General features: G+C 45.8%; 1 long non-coding RNA gene and 1 other non-coding gene across 2 annotated transcripts; both read left to right on the forward strand.

The window, feature by feature from the left end:
* The first annotated feature begins 5,707 nt into the window (after nucleotides 1–5,707).
* Nucleotides 5,708–7,549, forward strand: LOC104018089 (uncharacterized). The gene is made up of 3 exons (XR_015699793.1): nucleotides 5,708–6,067; nucleotides 6,589–6,709; nucleotides 7,470–7,549. It is a non-coding gene; the product is annotated as an uncharacterized LOC104018089 (transcript).
* A 1,513-nt stretch (nucleotides 7,550–9,062) lies between these two features.
* LOC148051356 (uncharacterized) lies at nucleotides 9,063–11,041 on the forward strand. The gene is made up of 3 exons (XR_015699794.1): nucleotides 9,063–9,146; nucleotides 9,895–9,964; nucleotides 10,312–11,041. It is a non-coding gene; the product is annotated as an uncharacterized LOC148051356 (long non-coding RNA).
* The last annotated feature ends 557 nt before the right edge of the window (nucleotides 11,042–11,598 follow it).

Below are 11,598 nucleotides of genomic sequence, written 5' to 3' on the forward strand. Positions count from 1 at the left end.
ATATAAACTACAAGCAAGGACTACAGCAGTCTTAGGATAGTGCGGTGACAACAGCGGCTGGAATTTGGGTCCCAAAAACCATAGAAACGATGAAACAGTACTAAAGGTTGCTTAAGGCATTGATTGTATGAAGAGAAGCAGCCCAACATTAAAACTGCCAAGATATTTCAGGGCCACAGAAGCAGCTTTCTCCCAATAGCTGAAAAAAGAGGAAAAAAAAAAAAGAAATACGGCCAGTTTTCCTTGGGCGGCTACTGTGCGAGAGGGACGATAAGAAGAGGACTTGCGGGATTACCTCTGGGGATGAGGGTGAGTCGCGTACCCGTGCATCTTCTGCAGCGTACGAGCCATAGCCTGAAATGACTTTGCACAACTCGCTCCATGTAAATATCACTTTATAGTTTGTGTCTCACTAGATCTAATGGTAATTTAGATACCACAAACTATAAAATATTTAACAAAGAAGTTTTTAGCTTTTGTGTACCGTGTGAAGTACCACAAATTTTGTGCATCTCGGAATGAATTTTAAGTCTCACTACATGGAAGAATACTAAATTGCGTTACACACTTTTTTTAGGGAAAAAAACCCAGAAACCCCAGTATATTTGAGTTCCAGTGATGTTTCACATTGGCAAGAAGTGATAGATAATATAAAGATTTTTTCATTATGTAAATGTATGTCTTGTTGTATATAGTTCAATTTTTCCTGTATTTAATTGTATTCATGTCTGTCTGTCCCATCTATGTTGGACTCTGCTGGTAGGCAAACAGTTCTTTTAACAAGTGGAAATAAAACTATGGATTTGATCAATCGGAAGCGCTCGTTCTTTTAATCCCACTGTATTAATTGGTTTGGAGGGGAAAAACATCCTAACTCCCCAAACCTTTTAGTTCTTTGGGCCAGTGTGTGTCGTAGGGGGAGAAGGAGGCGGGAGAGAGGAGGGGATGGCGGGGAGCGGGGGGAACTGGTGCGAGAGGGCTGACGTTAAAGGCCGGCAGGGTGTTGGGGTATCGCCCTGCTGCGAAGCTGCCGACGAAGCTCGCGTTGCCCGTTGCAGGCGCGTGGTGTGGGTGAGGCACCGCGCTGGAGAGCGGGCGAGGGGGAATGGCGAGGAGGGGAGCCGGCAGGTTTGGAAGTCACTGTAAAGCTTATTTTACTTCTTCTCCAAACAACCTAAATAGATGCTGTTCCCTTGAAGTTTTTTTCCTGTCCCTCTTATTTGTCTTACGTTTTTCAGAAGTTTCTTCAAGGAAAAGAAGGAAAACCCCATTTCTATTCAGGCTGGCCATTTATGTATGTATAAGCAATTTATAGGGCACGTTCACCAGGGTTGTCTCTGTCTGCAAATGCACTGCATTAGAGGTCTACTTGTAATCTTACTTATTCAGTCGGTCTTAGAACAAGAGTTTTATGGCGGACCTGAACAGCTGCCGTGTGAGTAAATGTATTATTCTGAACTACGTTGCTGCTAATAACAGTCGTTAAGTGCCTATTTTTCCTATTGATCCTCGTTTACAGCACTGATGCCTTTCTGCACCTTCTAGTTGCACGTTCTGCTTCCCTGCCCCGCCTGCCCTACTCCTGGCTGTGCTGGGGCACAGTTTTCCTTTCTGGTAAGAAAAAGGTTCCCTGCGTTGTAGGATTTCAAAATGAGTCTGCAAAGAGAGCTCGCGTTCCCTGGGCAGAGAACGTTACGGAAATGGTCGCCTGGGCGAGTCCCGCGCTGAGGATGCAGGAGGCTGAAAGTCAGTGCCCGGCTTTCTCTGACAGCAAATCCAAGCCTTAGTCTTCTGCATCCCAGGTGAGAACATAAGGTGATTTGCTCATGTTTGTGAGGAAAATTCTTGAGTTACTATAGATGTAAGTGTAGGGGTTTTTTTGAAGTATTTCCTGTCATGTGTAGCAGAAATCTTACAACCATCAAAACTGATTAGGTTTATGTTTTGGGAGGGGCTTATGCATAACAGTTCTGAATACTTCACCTACTGTGACCAGAATCTGCCTGTGGGCTCACTGATGGTTACGCCTGGCACGTAACAGGTAACCTAAGTCATTTAAGAATAGAATAGGCTATTTCAGTCGGAAGGGACCTGCGATGATTGTGTAGTCCAACGGCCTGACCGCTGCAGGGCTGACCAAGAGCTAAAGCACGTTGTTAAGGGCACTGCCCAAATGCCTCTTAAACACCGATGGGCTTGGGGCACCGACCACCTCTCTAGGAAGCCCGTCCCAGCGTTTGACCGCCCTCTCGGTAAAGAAATGCTTCCTGATGGCCAGTCTGAACCTCCCCTGGCGCAGCGGTGAACCCTTCCCACGCCTCCGATGACCGGATCCCAGGGAGAGGAGCTCGGCACCTCCTTCTCCACGTCCCCTCCTCGGGAAGCTGCAGACAGCGATGAGGTTGCCCCTCAGCCTTCTTTTCTCCAAACTAGAGAAGCCCAGAGTCCTCAGCTGCTCCTCACAGGACATGTGCCTTCCAGCCCTGTCACCAGCTTTGTTGCCCTCCTCTGGACGCATACGAGTACCTGAACATCCTTCTTAAATTGCAGAGCCCAGACTGCACACGCTACTGAGGGTGAGGCCGCCCCAGTGCTGACTACAGCGGGATAATCCCCTCTCTTGACCGGCTGGTTATGCTGGGTTTGATGCACCCCAGGATGCGGGTTGCCCCCTTGGCTGCCAGGGCGCACTGCTGGCTCCTGCTGAGCCTGCTGTCAGCCAGCACCCCCAGATCCCTCTCTGCAGGGCTGCTCCCCAGCCGCTCCTCTCCCCGTTTATACTTGTGCCCGGTGTTACTCCATCCCAGGTGCAGAATCTGGCACTTGGACTTGTTAAATTTCATCCCATTAATCCTAGCCCAACGCTCCAATCTATCTAGATCCCTCTGCAAGGCCTCTGGTCCTTCAAGAGAGCCAACAGCACCTCCCAGTTTGGTATCGTCAGCAAACTTGCTAGTGGTGCATTCAGCTCCTGCATCCAGATCATTGATGAAAATATTGAACAGAACTGGCTCTAGAATTGAGCCCTGAGGAACACCGCTGGTGGCCGGTCACCAGCCAGATGTAGCCCCATTCACCACAACCCCCTGAGCTCTGCCCTTCAGCCAGTCCTTCACCCAGTGCGCTGTGAACCCGCTCATCCCACAGCTGGACAACTTGTCCATAAGGATTCTGGCAGGGACAGTATCCAAAGCCTTACTAAACTCCAGAAAACCTACATCCACCGCCTTCCCGTCATCCACTAGGCGGGTGACCTTATCAGAGAAGATTATCAAATTATGTGAACCCATGTTGACTGTGCCTGATGATTGCACTATTCTTTAAATGCCTTTCAGTACTACCCAGTATGATCTTCTCCGTAATTTTTCCAGGAACGGAGCTTAGCCTAAAAGCTCTGTAGTTCCCTGGGTCTTCCCTCACGCCCTTCTTGTAAACTGGAATAACACTGGTTGGCTTCCAGTCACCAGGGACCTCCCAAGGCCTTTGGCAGGTGACCAAGAGGGGTCCTGCCGTAACATCTGCCAGCTCCTTTGGTTCTCTGGGGTGAATCCCACCAGGCCCCATGGACTTGGGAACATTCAGCTGATACAGCTGGTCCCTGATGATTTCAGTGCCCACAAATGGGAAGTCACTGTTCCCACACTCAGGGTCCTCTGACTCAGGCAGCACTCAGGGCAGCCCAAGGTCTATCAGTATTATTAAAGACTGAGGCAAAGAAAAAAAAAAAGCACGTTCAATGCCTCTGCTTTATCTTCATCCCTGTTAGTCAGGTGACCATCTCATCTTCAACAAGTATGGGGCCAATATTTTCTTTAGACCACCTTTGGCTTTTGCAGTCCAGTGCCAGTTTTAAAATGACAAAATGGGAGAAAATTGATGAGTGGCGCAATGTGTTGCTTAAAACTGTGCATAAATCTATTTTTGGGCTTAGTACAAGGACCAAACTTAGTGTAAGGATTTTTCTCAAGCCTGTTGTGTTTTAATAATGTCACAATTCAGTGTTAATGGGTCTCTTAAGGAAGTGATCGAAGAAATACAGAGGAAGCTTAAGAGGAAAACAAATCCGTCAGGCTTCCTTTAACTCAAGGTTATCATTGACTGCCGGCGCCATTCCATCCCACTGCATGGCCTCAGTGTTTCTTAACCTGAGAACGGATTAATAGCCTGCTAATTAGTTTTGATCTTTCTACTGACAGAGGCAAAAGAAAAAAAGAAAAAAAAACAGGGGGGCCAGGGGAGATCCCAAAATCCATAATGAGACTGTGATGAGGAGAATGCAAAGGTCATCCAAGCTTTGGTACGATGACTTTTCCTTTTAACTCACGGGGACTTAGGATTCTGTGATTGGATATGCACCCAGCTCAAACCTAACATCAGCGCGAGTCCTCCTGACCTCTTCAAAGTCCTTCATTTCCGACTTCAGTACAGACGGTGAAGTTTGCGGGAGCCAGAGTAAACTCAGCAGTGGTCAGTTGTATACTGGTCTGTGTATTTAGGAGGACTATAAACTAGTTATGGGTTGGTTGTATGCCTTTAGGTGATGTCTTTGTGTGTCCATTGGTGCTCTTGTCTTGCCTTGCCTGAAGCCCCTACAACTCTTGTTTAGAGAAGACTAATTACCTGGGAACTATCAACTCCAGAAATCTGGCATTGGGCATTATTTCACTTTGGTTTTGAGGCCATAACATGATGTCTACACCTTGACAGCAGCCCCACTCCATCCCTTTTCTAGGATAACAGTGTTCGCAGTCTACATAGAGACGAGGGCCTACACAGTCCACCGGAATGGGCGCCTTTGAAGCTGATGGAATAATCCAGAACTGTGACAGGAGCGGTGAGCTAAATCTTCTAGAATGTTTGGGACCACGGAGGACTCGTGTAGTCAAGCGGCTTCGTCGCAAAAGCAGTGGATTATCCTGCGTACGCGTTTCTTCCCACTTGTTCGCTGCGGTTTGCTTTGTCACAGCTCCGGGAGCAGCTTTGGCCTGTTCCTGGCTGTGCCCTTCTTCTGAAGGACTCTGTGCTGCTCTTTGCAGCGTAGGTCAAGGTCAGTATCTGGAGCAAGTGCATTTCTGCTTTGCCTTCCTGGTTTGTTTGACCGCAGTGGAACAAGTCTTCTAGTAAGACTTACCTTTGGATTACGTTACTTAACTAGCTTTAAGGCTTGCCAGGGCTTCTGTGCTGTCAGACCTGTAAAAAACATACAGGGGCAGGGAATTCTAGATGGTTTCAGACCCACGGAGGAAAAAAACACAGTGTCAAGAGGCGGGGGTTTTTTAAGATGGATTTGTAACAAAGCTTTCTGTAGGCTTGGTCATTGGACACCGAGTTGTCTGTCAAGGCCTTTTTTCGGTCTTTTGTGCAGTAAAATGCACGTTGCCTGGCAGGCTTGATTCCTAGGCTTTCTAACCGCTTTACAATTTCTTTCAAAGAAAATATTTCACCTACTGATTTGTAATGCCTTCTCTTCTAAAATTAGTTATTTGGCTTGTTTGGGGTCCTCCTGCTGCCCCCCCCCCCCCCCCCCCAGCTCCTCGTTGCATGTTGGACACAGGATAATTTTACCCTGAGCAAGCTTTAAGATGTGAACTTCTGTACTCCACACAAACATTGCCTCCAGAGTCAGTCAGTTGTTTTTCAGTTAAACTTAATTGGGATTCCTTAGTATCTTTCTAGTTTGCTAACAAACTAGCTTGTTCTGGTGCTTAGCTTACGAAAAGGCTAAGAATGACCGAGACTTCAGGCCCCGCTGTAGGTGTCTGAGGCTCAAACACCAAGCTCTGGGACTTCCCCTCCAGCTTTGGACAGAACCTGGTGACTCAGGAATGGGACTCTTGGAGAGGGGGTGGATGTAAGAGAGCAACCGTTACAGACAGGTAACCTTCTCTCTTCTTTTCTTACAGGTTTGGAAGAAGATCGTTCTCAGATACTGAGAAATCTGGACTTTTTAACAGCGCACTACCTAAAGGAATAGACGGAATTGTAGCTTCCTTGCAATTAACTTTGTTGGTGTTGGTACCTCTTGCTTTTTTTCTGTGGTTTTAGATCAAGAAACACCATGAGCGCAGTAAGTATTTTACTGCTCAAGGCAAACCTGATTCTTAAAACGTGTTGTTGATGGTGCCTCTGTAAACGTTTTTAAGCGTTTGCAGTAAATGCACTGGAACACAAGCATATGAAAGCTTCGCGTAACTGCACGTTCTGTGCTACTTCAGATGTTTACTCTCGCTGGGTGCTAGCAGTAGTTCAGAAATGCTTACAATGCGAGCAAAAACCTTAGGTCAGACTGATTCCGATGGCTGGCTGGAAGCGAACATCTGACATAACTGTGAACTAGTCTTCTCACTTCTCTCAAACCATCACGATATGTTTTTTCCTTTGTGACCCAACTGGTAAGACATCTGGGGTGATGTCTGTTCCTTGATGCGAGGCGTTCAGGTAGGAACGACCCACCCACCGTTCTTTGCCTGTTGCAGCCTTTCAGGGGAGTGTTTTGTGCCTCCTTGTGTGCTTGCATTGGTGCTGCAAAGATGAGGGCCACGTTAACATTACTCCTAAAGAAAATGCTAAGGCTTTGCTCTCTCGTAGACTCAACGGAAGCGCCGTGGAGGAGCAGTTAATTCTAGGCAAGCTCGCAAACGAAACAGGCTGGTGGCTTCTACTGCAGAAACGGCTTCAGAAGCAGAGCCAATAGAACTTGAAGAAAGTGGTAAGCTTTCTTTTTAACTTGGGAAGAACGTACAGTGCCTCTGGAGGGTTGGGGTCTTAGTTAATGTGTATTTCTGCCGGTTTCTAGGCCCTTTGCTGGGGAGGAAGGGAAACCTCTGATTTTAGAAGGCGCCCAGTATGGCAGCTACAAACAACAAGCCTACTGACAGCTGTTGTAGTTTGTTACTGAGGTGCGATGCATTCACCACCAGCGATAGATGAGTTGTCTAAGAAAGGTGCTCAAGGGCTGCTCAGCCATCTGAAAGCCCCGTCTGATGAGCTGGGAGTTACTGCAGCTGCCGCTCCAGATAATGGCAGACTAAGTTTGGCAGCTCCAAGTTTGCAGAAGATAATTCAAAGTTTGTCATTAGTCGTGCCCCATCCCTCAAGGGAAAATTTACAGCATGGTACTGTAAAATCATTGTATCCTCTGGGATTCATGCATTATTCTGTGTGATAAACGTTGTCCTATGTTAGAGGAATAATCTGTTGCTGTGTCCCTCCCACAAGCTGGTGGCGTACAGCAGAACTGTATGCGGAGCTCAGCCGCTGTTCCTCTTGCACTGCGACTTGCAGGAGACAGCGGTGGTAATGCTCTGCGCTGGCTGTTGAGGGCAGAGCCTGAGTGAACTGTTGGCTGCGTTCCTGAAGAGAGGGGGGATAGGGCAAGGCTGAATCATACCTCAGCCTGTTACATACTGGCAGGCAATGGTATTCCTCTGCGATCTCTGATCTTGATTCTAACGTTGTGTTTTTGAAAGCTGGCGAAGAAGTAGTAGACCTCACACGTGAATCTTCTGACCCTGTGGTCATTGATCTAACTCACGATGATTCTGTTGTGGTAAGTAGTGGATGGCACACCTATCTAAATCTGGTGGTCAGATTAGTTTTGTGTTGTGCTCCCTGATAGAATCGGGCTTTAAGGATAAGTTTTAAGTTCAACGTTGACTTGTCAGTGCCTGAAAGCCATGCGTTACAGGTCAACACCGAAGCTGCTCTGGGGGTGCACTTGCAGATAGTGAGAGGGTAACCTAGAACAGCTTTTTGCTCCAGGACTTGGGGAGAATATCTGCCGGTCATGGGTAATGTAAGAGAAGGAGATGCAATTGAAAGTTGAAGCTATGATAGATACATCAAAGGTATAGGCCAGTCCTGTCAGAGAGATGCCAAGCACGACTGTAGCTGACCGGGGTACAAACTAGTTCCGTTTATTACTCCAAGAAGTCTTAAAAAAATCCACTTTATAACCTCAGTTTATAACCTCAGTTTTGGGATGCCGCTGCTGCCGTGCAGAACCAGAAACGAGCAGCAGGAATAGCGTGGGGGTATCTCCTGCTGGGATTGTTCCCGAGCCTTGGCACAGGAAAGGCCTGGAACTTTACGACACAATCTGCATTGCCCCGGCTCTGGTTCCACCAAAGGCAACAGCGGGTTTGGGTTTACTGTTTTTCTTCTTCAGCAGCTGTTAATCTAATTTGAAGTGTTTCTGGCTATCACACCTCAATTTTGCCTGTTTGAGGGAGAAAGGGGGAAGGAATCTCCTCCAGCCTGAGTCAATTGAGGGTACTGAAAGAGGGGAGCAGGGAGGGGGGTGTTCAGATGGTTCCGAAGCTGCCTCCACTTCTGTCCCTTTGCAGCAGCGGGAGCAGAACCAGAAGCAACCACTTGTTTTCAGAGCAGCGGCTGATTTACTGTTGCTTTGGACCTTCTTAATCAAAATAAGAGAGTGGCATCCTGCCTTTCTTAGCTTGTTCTGTTGTGATTGCTCGGCTTATCTGGTGTTTGTATGTAATGCTGGGGGTGCACACCAAAGTCTAATGGTGTTTTCTTTTCTCTCCCTTCCCGTATGTATTGATGCAAGATTGTCGAAGGTGAGTTGACGTTTTACAATTGATAATGCAGTTGTCCTAAACCCTCATTTGTTTTTTTTCTTTTTCCGATGAACTTGAGCAGCATGGATTGAAGCTGCATTTCCCAAAAGACAAAGGAGAGTGCTAAAGTATCTGGGCAGCGTCTCAGAGAATGGATCCAATCTGTGTTTGATAGTGGCTGTCAGAGCTTGTAGAAAGTACCTGAAATGAAATACAGGAAAGCTGCTCAAATTATGTTTTCTTATTTTCCAAATGCAGCAGTTGAGTAAGCCCAAAGTTGACAATGATTTTAATTAGCACTGGAATACCTGCTTTCAATAAGAAAATGTTGAAAGGCTTTTTTAGCCTGTATTGCAGTGAAGGAACTAAAGAAGAAAGTTACAGACTATTTATAATTTTGTGTTTCAAGGATAGTTCCAGGGCTATATATTTTCTAACATTTCTAACTTACCAAAATTATATTACAGAGAATGAACGGCAAAGGGGAAATCTCAGACAAAGAGGCCAGCGACCGTCCGATATCTGTGTACTGATTAGCGATGATGATGAAACAAGAGATAATGATGCGTATGTAACAGATACAGTGTCTTCCTAAATTCTAATTTCTGATATATGGTGGAAACTGGTTTCTTCCACGCTTTTGGGTTCTCTTTGACTACTGTGTGAGAACTTCAGACCTAAAATGTAATTGCATTTCTAGAAGAGAACTCATTCAAAAAAACTCCTCAAAATCCAACAGAAACTGTTGTTCATGAAATCATTATCTAATGTACCTTATGATATGCATTGAGAAATGCTGAAATGCTTGCAATACATAAAAGATACAGCCGAAGAGTCTGAAAATATGCTTCATATCCTCACGCATTTTATAAGGCAGGAGTTCTTGGTGTGAATATGTTACTGGGCTGAGATGTCGCTGAATTAAAATAGAGGATGTTTTTATTTCTGACATCCTCTTTCATTACTAGAAAGGACAGCTAGATGGCTGTGTTACAAACCTCTTATTTAGGACCCGTTGAAGATTAATACTGCCATACGTATGCTGCACAGTGCTATAGACTGCTGTTACTTCTAATAGCAGAGCAGGGTGACTAACTGCATCTTCCCCCTAACGAAAACCAAGACACTGGTTCCTTTTGGTAAGGGAGGCCCAAACTACTTAGGAAGTGCAACAAACTGAGAGAGTTAAAGGTACGCAGGGATCTTCAGATGAAACGCGTCCTGCCTCATCTGCGCAGCCGGATGATTAAACCATGTTTTATGTATCGGTAACCCTCAATGCACGGTGAAATTAATGGATGCATGTTCCTTCCAGTTTTGTTCTCTCTACCGCAAGGCCGTCTGGTACTGTTAGCTGTCCGATTTGCATGGATGGCTACTCGGAGGTAAGGATCCACATGTTGTCATCGTTCCTTTTTGGTCAGAGGGGGAACGGGGCAGAGGGTGGGCAGCGCAACTCTGCTGGGCTGTGTGGGATGCCACGGGCAGCGGGCTTGAAGTACAGACCTCGGGCTGAAGGCGAAACTAGCTTGTAACTCCGAGTCATTTCGTGGTGGTGTACGTAGAGGGAGAAACACTTCCCAAGACGGCACTGAAAGATCTTTGGGTTCCTTATTACTGTAGCAGTGATGTACCGATTGCAGCTGCTCCCAAGTCCTATTTGCCTGGTGCCAGTAGACCAGCGAGGTTGAATTCTTTACTCCAATACCTGTTGCGGTTTCTTTTCTTCCAGATTGTGCAGAGTGGACGACTGATTGTGTCAACCACATGCGGCCATGTCTTCTGCAGTCAGTGCCTCCGTGATTCCCTTAGGAATGCCAAGTCTTGCCCAGCCTGCAGGAAGAAACTCACTCACAGACAATGTCATCCCATTTATATATGAGTACTTCTATTTCTCAGGACAGACTCAACTGGATTTTGGGGGAAAATGTCATGTTTTCAGTGCTCTGAAGACTTAAAAGAGCAGCAGGTTGTGCACACATCCAAATAAAACTGGGTTTTTTGGAGAATAACTTGTACCTATATAGACAGCTTTTTTATGGTCCAAGCTGCTCCTTGCTATGCCCCTGGTTATGATGTTAAATTTACGACTGTCTCTGAACTAGACCAGCAGCCTGTATCAGCAAGGAAGCAGCTAATCCATTTCCTTCTACTTTTTTAATGCTTAAAGAAGAGGGGTCTGACTATTTTGTTATTTCCTACTCTTTAAATTACTGCCACCATCGCGTACAGCTATGGAATAGTTTCCTTTCAAAATACAGACGAACGATTTGCCGTTTCATTACGCTTTTGGTTTTACCCTGTAAGAAGCTCATGACTCTCTTGCTTTCTGCTCTACCATCTTTGCCCACGTAGAGTAAGTTCTGTAACGATGGATCGTTTTATCATAAATCAATATTAAATTGACAACCAGGGTAATGCAATAAAATAACCTGCTGTTAACCAGCAATCAGGTTTTTTAAGCAGAAGCCTTGAACGTGTAGATGTCTTTATGAACTCCGTGAGATCGAAAGCGCGTAGACAAATTGCAACGTGTACAATGTGAAAAAACTTATTTGAATGTTTTAACTGCCAAGAATTCCTGTATTTGGATCACAACACAATTTATGTTCTAATGGGATGAGATGGTCTCTTGGGTTTACTACTGTTCTGTAGCGCTCTCTCCTGATAACTAAGGAGAATATAGTCTTCTCTAGGCTTGCTAGTGATGAATAAGCAGCAAATCGTATGCTTTCCTCTTGTCAGCTGAATACCAAACTACCTACAGATCTTCTTTCTGTATCGAGTGTACCCAGCGTAATGCTTAAAGTTCGGTACGTTCCCTTCGCTGTTCTCTTCAGTTGTTATTCTGACACCTGACCGGTTTTAGCCTGGTGCGTAGGATTAAAAATTAAATAATTGTATTGCCATGGATTTAGGAAGCGGAGGCTTTAAGACATGTTTGGTAGCAATCTTGACTTGGCAGTGCTTTTTGAGAGAGAAGTTTAATCTCCCTTTGCCCTTAGGGTTGTCCAGCTTT

Source organism: Nipponia nippon, unplaced genomic scaffold (assembly GCF_047370975.1).
Source record: "Nipponia nippon isolate SJK-2023a ecotype South Korea unplaced genomic scaffold, ASM4737097v1 scaffold_6, whole genome shotgun sequence".
Lineage (NCBI taxonomy): Eukaryota > Metazoa > Chordata > Aves > Pelecaniformes > Threskiornithidae > Nipponia > Nipponia nippon.